General features: G+C 48.3%; 3 pseudogenes across 1 annotated transcript; 2 read left to right on the top strand and 1 right to left on the bottom strand.

Moving 5' to 3' along the window:
* Positions 1-941: 941 nt before the first annotated feature.
* On the top strand, positions 942-2,300 carry LOC110296128 (annotated as a pseudogene). The gene has a single exon (XR_003836946.1). The product of XR_003836946.1 is annotated as a tubulin beta-3 chain pseudogene (transcript).
* Positions 2,301-3,015: 715 nt separating this feature from the next.
* LOC115031325 lies at positions 3,016-4,023 on the top strand (annotated as a pseudogene).
* A 917-nt stretch (positions 4,024-4,940) lies between these two features.
* LOC110296868 lies at positions 4,941-6,057 on the bottom strand (annotated as a pseudogene).
* Between the last annotated feature and the right edge of the window lie 1,017 nt (positions 6,058-7,074).

Raw genomic sequence — 7,074 nt, forward strand, 5'->3', positions numbered from 1 at the left:
TCAAAACATACCAATGGGCTTTCTTCTCTTCTAAAGGCTTGTGACAATCAAACAAATACTTTGTATTTTTTACTGGTAGAGTGGGTGTGGAAAGAGAACCCTACTATAGGTGTGAATCTACAAAAACCTCAGATCCTTATTTTATGTGGGGAGCACAGGTAACCAATATGAATGTGGGGGGTCTGGTTTGGCTTCGCTTTGCTCTTTGGACACAGGGTCTTCGATTGTTGTGTTCTGAATAGGTACGGCTACCATAGACTCAGGTGTTTGAATCCTTGGCCCATCATAGCAAGTGTCACTATTAGAAGGTGTGGTCTGGTTGGAGGAAGTGTGTCACTGTGTGGTTGGACTTTGAGGTCTCCTATCCTCAAGCTACACCCAGTGTGGTACAGTCTCTCCTTCTGCTGCCTGTGGATCAGGATGTAGAACTCTCAGCTCCTCCAGCACCGTGTCTACCTGCACACTGCCATGCTTCCCAGTGTAGAGATAGTAGACTGAACTCTAAAACTGTAAGCCAGTCCCAATTAAATGCATTCCTTTATAAGAGGAATGGTTCCATTNTCTCTTCACAGCAGTAAANCCCTAAGGTAATAAATAGTTACCAGAGAAATCAGAGGCTCCTCTGGATATCTCAGCCTCGCTGGTAGAAGAGTTTGAGAATGGATTCAGTAAAAATCAACCCAGGCACTTCTGAGAAAAGGAAGATGGAGGAAATGAAGAGAGAAAGCCACACCATGTGTAAGCAGTGACATGGGAGAAGGTGGGATAAATAACTTAGAAAAACATGGAGAAGACCCGGGATGTCTGAAACAGGATGCCCAAGTTTTGGCAAGAAGTTGAAATAAGAAAAAAGGAGTTGTTCCTCAGCCTGCTGTCCACCTGCCTTGTCGTCTCTAGCCGTGTGAAGTCAGAACGAGGGAGATCATGAAGTCAGAACGAGGGAGATCGTGCACATCCAGGCCGGCCAGTGCGGCAACCAGATAGGGGCCAAGTTCTGGGAGGTTATCAGCGATGAGCACGGCATAGACCCCAGCAGCAACTATGTAGGGGACTCAGACCTGCAGCTGGAGCGCATCAGCGTGTACTACAATGAGACCTCCTCTCACAAGTATGTGCCCAGGGCCATTCTGGTGTACTTGGAACCTGGAACCATGGACAGTGTTCAGTCTGGCGCCTTTGGACACCTATTCAGGCCCGACAACTTTATCTTTGGTCAGAGTGGTGCTGGCAACAACTGGGCCAAAGGGCACTATAGGCACTATACTGAGGGCGCAGAGCTGGTGGACTCAGTCCTAGATGTCGTGCGGAAAGAGTGTGAGAATTGTGACTGCCTGCAGGGCTTCCAGCTGACACACTCACTGGGTGGGGGCACAGGCTCGGGCATGGGCACACTGCTCATCAGCAAGGTGCGTTAGGAGTATGCCGACCGCATCATGAACACCTTCAGTGTGGTGCCCTCACCCAAAGTGTCGGACACTGTGGTGGAGCCCTACAACGCCACCCTGTCCATCCACCAGCTAGTGGAGAACATGGATGAGACCTACTGCATCGACAATGAAGCCCTCTACATCTGCTTCTGTACCTTCAAGCTGGCCACACCCACCTATGGGGACCTCAACCACCTTGTGTCTGTCACCATGAGCAGAGTCACCACCTCCCTTCGATTCCCTGGTCAGCTCAATGCCGACCTCTGCAAGCTGGCTGTGAACATGGTGCTGTTCCCACGTCTCCACTTCTTCATGCCTGGCTTCGCCCCACTTACAGCCCGGGGCAGCCAGCAGTACGGTGCCCTGACAGTGCCTGAGCACACACAGCAGATGTTCGATGCCAAGAACATAATGGCTGCCTGTGACCCGCGCCACGGCCGTGGACACTGTCTTCCGTGGGCGCATGTTTATGAAGGAGGTGGACGAGCAGATGCTGGCCTCCAGAGTAAGAACAGCAGCTACTTCGTGGAGTGGATCCCCAACAACGTCAAGGTAGCCGTGTGTGACATCCCAACCCGTGGGCTCAAGATGTCATCCACCTTCATTGGCAACAGCACGGTCATCCAGGAGCTGTTCAAATGCATTTCCGAGCAGTTCACAGCCATGTTCTGGTGCAAGGCCTTCCTGCACTGGTCCACGGATGAGGGCATGGATGAGATGGAGTTCACCGAGGCTGAGAGCAACATGAATGACCTGGTGTTCGAGTACCAGCAGTACCAGGACGCCACTGCGGAGGAGGAGGGGGAGATGTATGAAGATGATGACAAGGAATCAGAAGCCCAGGGACCCAAGTGAAGTTGCTCACAGCTGGGGTGTGGGGCCAAGTGGCAGCCAGGGCCAAGACAAGCAGCATCTGTTCCCCCCCACCCCCCAGAGCCATCTAGCTACTGACACTGCCCCCAGCTTTGCTTCTCACCAGCTCATTAGGGCTCCCAGGTTAAAGTCCTTCAGTATTTATGGCCACCCCCACTCTATGTGAGTCCACTTGGCTCTCTGTCCTCCCTATTTTAGCCACCTCTGTATTTATGTTGCTTATTTGTCTGTTTTTATGGTTTGTTTTGTTTTTTTACTGGGTTGTGTTTATATTTGGGGGGAGGGGTATACTTAATAAAGTTGCTGTCTGTCAGATAAAAAAAAGAAAGACAGAAAAAAGGAGTTGGTTGGGTTTTGTTGTTTTTTTGTTTTGTTTTCTGTTTAAAGATAAAGTTGTACCTGTCTGAGTCAGGATTTAAAAAGATGGACAGGCCTAACAGGTGACACCATAGCAACTACACAAGGGCAGGAATTCTGGAAAGAAAAAAATGTATTTTTTTTTATTCTTTTTTTATTTTATTTTTTTTATTTTTTCTAAAACAGTATTGGACACTGGAAAAACTTTTATTAGTACTAAATGGAACAAATGTTTAAATATACTCATTATCCCCCCCCCCCCAGTAGCCCAATAACTAGCCTTATCTAAAGTCACAGCTGACTGGCCTACTTCACACATTTCACTTCATCAAGGAACATGGAAGACTGAAATGGAGTTATNCTGGTGGACTCAGTCCTAGATGTCGTGCGGAAAGAGTGTGAGAATTGTGACTGCCTGCAGGGCTTCCAGCTGACACACTCACTGGGTGGGGGCACAGGCTCGGGCATGGGCACACTGCTCATCAGCAAGGTGCGTTAGGAGTATGCCGACCGCATCATGAACACCTTCAGTGTGGTGCCCTCACCCAAAGTGTCGGACACTGTGGTGGAGCCCTACAACGCCACCCTGTCCATCCACCAGCTAGTGGAGAACATGGATGAGACCTACTGCATCGACAATGAAGCCCTCTACATCTGCTTCTGTACCTTCAAGCTGGCCACACCCACCTATGGGGACCTCAACCACCTTGTGTCTGTCACCATGAGCAGAGTCACCACCTCCCTTCGATTCCCTGGTCAGCTCAATGCCGACCTCTGCAAGCTGGCTGTGAACATGGTGCTGTTCCCACGTCTCCACTTCTTCATGCCTGGCTTCGCCCCACTTACAGCCCGGGGCAGCCAGCAGTACGGTGCCCTGACAGTGCCTGAGCACACACAGCAGATGTTCGATGCCAAGAACATAATGGCTGCCTGTGACCCGCGCCACGGCCGTGGACACTGTCTTCCGTGGGCGCATGTTTATGAAGGAGGTGGACGAGCAGATGCTGGCCTCCAGAGTAAGAACAGCAGCTACTTCGTGGAGTGGATCCCCAACAACGTCAAGGTAGCCGTGTGTGACATCCCAACCCGTGGGCTCAAGATGTCATCCACCTTCATTGGCAACAGCACGGTCATCCAGGAGCTGTTCAAATGCATTTCCGAGCAGTTCACAGCCATGTTCTGGTGCAAGGCCTTCCTGCACTGGTCCACGGATGAGGGCATGGATGAGATGGAGTTCACCGAGGCTGAGAGCAACATGAATGACCTGGTGTTCGAGTACCAGCAGTACCAGGACGCCACTGCGGAGGAGGAGGGGGAGATGTATGAAGATGATGACAAGGAATCAGAAGCCCAGGGACCCAAGTGAAGTTGCTCACAGCTGGGGTGTGGGGCCAAGTGGCAGCCAGGGCCAAGACAAGCAGCATCTGTTCCCCCCCACCCCCCAGAGCCATCTAGCTACTGACACTGCCCCCAGCTTTGCTTCTCACCAGCTCATTAGGGCTCCCAGGTTAAAGTCCTTCAGTATTTATGGCCACCCCCACTCTATGTGAGTCCACTTGGCTCTCTGTCCTCCCTATTTTAGCCACCTCTGTATTTATGTTGCTTATTTGTCTGTTTTTATGGTTTGTTTTGTTTTTTTACTGGGTTGTGTTTATATTTGGGGGGAGGGGTATACTTAATAAAGTTGCTGTCTGTCAGATAAAAAAAAGAAAGACAGAAAAAAGGAGTTGGTTGGGTTTTGTTGTTTTTTTGTTTTGTTTTCTGTTTAAAGATAAAGTTGTACCTGTCTGAGTCAGGATTTAAAAAGATGGACAGGCCTAACAGGTGACACCATAGCAACTACACAAGGGCAGGAATTCTGGAAAGAAAAAAATGTATTTTTTTTTATTCTTTTTTTATTTTATTTTTTTTATTTTTTCTAAAACAGTATTGGACACTGGAAAAACTTTTATTAGTACTAAATGGAACAAATGTTTAAATATACTCATTATCCCCCCCCCCCCAGTAGCCCAATAACTAGCCTTATCTAAAGTCACAGCTGACTGGCCTACTTCACACATTTCACTTCATCAAGGAACATGGAAGACTGAAATGGAGTTATGATTATTTCTCAGGAAAAAACACATTAAGGCTCACAGTTCAGCCCAAGACCCCCACAGTAAGCAAAATGGAAAGGCTGACACTTCTACTGGTGGTCAGTTGAGAGATTATCCACTAAAGCACCAATTAGCTAGTAACTTTCTCACTACTGCTACAAATACCAAATACCTGATGCTCTGCTCTTTACCCATCTTTCTGTGGAGGAGTGGACCAGCCTGATTTCTCATGCTTCAGCACCATGGATTTATAGACCCGTCTGGCCACTTGTTCACTATAGTGATTATCTACTGCAAAGCGCACCCTGGCCTTGCCTTTGACTAAGGTGGCATTGATCTGCAAGATGACCGATTCGATGGAGTAGGCGCTGCTCCAGCCCTGTTGGGTAAGCAGTTCCATACACAACGCCCCCCCCATCCAAGACATAGTCATCAGAGAGTACAGGCAACACGACGCGAACAAATGGAGGATCAAACGGAAAGTTATCTTTGAAAGAGAAGTTAAGCAAAATATAGTCTATGCCTTCTTCTTCTTTCAAGCGCTGAAGGTCTCTGTGCAAGCGACTATCAGGGTCAACATTCCTCAATTTAACGTGCCAGTCATATAAGCTGTCATTTATCAGTTCCACAGAAAAAGTCCCTGACTTGTAACTCTGCGATCTGTATATTTCTCTGAGTTCTTTCTTAAGTCTATCTGAAGCACACACCGAGCCAGACGTGGCACCACTCGCACGCTCTTGCCTTAGGTTCTTCTGGATATTCTCTAATATTTCCAAATCCTCTTTCTCAAGCCCTTCATTCTCTGACGTTTTCTCACTACTCGTCTCTTCTTCTTTCATTTCATAATAATCCGAGTCCTCCAGTCCGTAAGCTGCATCTTCATCTTCTTCTGAAGACCCATCTTTGATGGTGGCCTTCTGAGCGATGGGGACCGGCTGGTCCAGCATCTCCACATCCAGGTGCTCAGGCAGGTTATATAAGCTGCAGAGTTCACAGATCAGCCACTTGAGCTGCTGACTAAGCGAACTGTCTGACTTCGAATCTTCCAGGCGTTCTAGGATCAATGTGAGATCTGGATTGTCAGAGTCCACGAACCACATCACCGGTGAAGATGGGTAGGACTCGGTGATGGTGCAGTGAAGGGTGAGCGGTGATGGTGAGGGCGAACTGCCCTCAGGTGCCTCCGGCACCAGGACCTGACACTGTAGCTCATCCAGGTGCCAGCTCAGGATGCGCAGCCGCTCGTGGTCCTTGTGGAAGATGGATGCTAGGAACTCCAGCTCAGCCTTAAGACCTGACGACATTCTTCCTCTCCGTTCCTCTGAGACTAGTGTAGAAGTGAAGTGGCCCCGCAAGATGCCTGATCAAAAATGTATTATCTTAGAAAGGAATAAATATTCTTGCCATCCCTTTAGCATGGAGAATCCATCTTCCCAAGAGGTTGTCTCTTAGCCAGGCAATGGGCCAGCCCAACTGGATGTGGGATCTCCACCCAGGCTAGAGACTTCATTTTCTCCATGAGAAGAAATTAATTTTTCTCATTGAATGGTTGTCCAACGCTACTGTAACAATATAACACAGGCTGACCTTGAATTCCTTTTGCCTTTGCCTCCCAAGTTTTGAGATTAGAGATGTATTCCACCATGCTCAGCTAAATATGAAGTTAGATATGAGTGCAAGCCGAGCACACCACATGGTGCATACTTATCATCCCAGCATTTGAGAAGCTGAAGCAGGAGGGTTGCTATGAGTTCAAGGCTAACTCATGCAAGCTACATCATGAGTTATGGTTATATCTGGACTATATGTAGAATAAGGCTGTCTCAGAAAGAGAGAAAGCCAGGGCTGGAAAGATGATTCAACAGTTCAGAGCACTCACCAGGGTTTAATTCCCAGCACCCAACATAAAAATTTACAACTGTCTGTAATTCTAATTCCAGGAGACCTGAAACTGTTTTCTGGCCTCGATGGGCACCAGGAATGCATGTGGTTTGCAGATATACATGCAAGGAAAATACCCATACACGTATGGAATAGGTGAAGTTAGCAGGGGAGGGGAAGGGAGGGGAGGGGAATGCTGGACCAGGTGTGGTAGGTATACAGCTTTAATCCCACATCAATCACCAGTGAAAAGAGTGCCCCACAGGCTGCCCTCCAGGATAGTCTGATGGGGATATTTTCTCCATTGAGGCTCCCTCATCTCAGATGACTGTAGTTTTTGCCAAGTTGTCAGAAATCTAACCAGGACAGTGGTACACATCTGTAATCTCAGTGTTCAGGAGAGAGAGGCAGGAGGATCAGTTGAGCAGTAAATGTGAGGC

Source organism: Mus caroli, chromosome 6 (assembly GCF_900094665.2).
Source record: "Mus caroli chromosome 6, CAROLI_EIJ_v1.1, whole genome shotgun sequence".
Taxonomy (NCBI): Eukaryota; Metazoa; Chordata; class Mammalia; order Rodentia; family Muridae; genus Mus; species Mus caroli.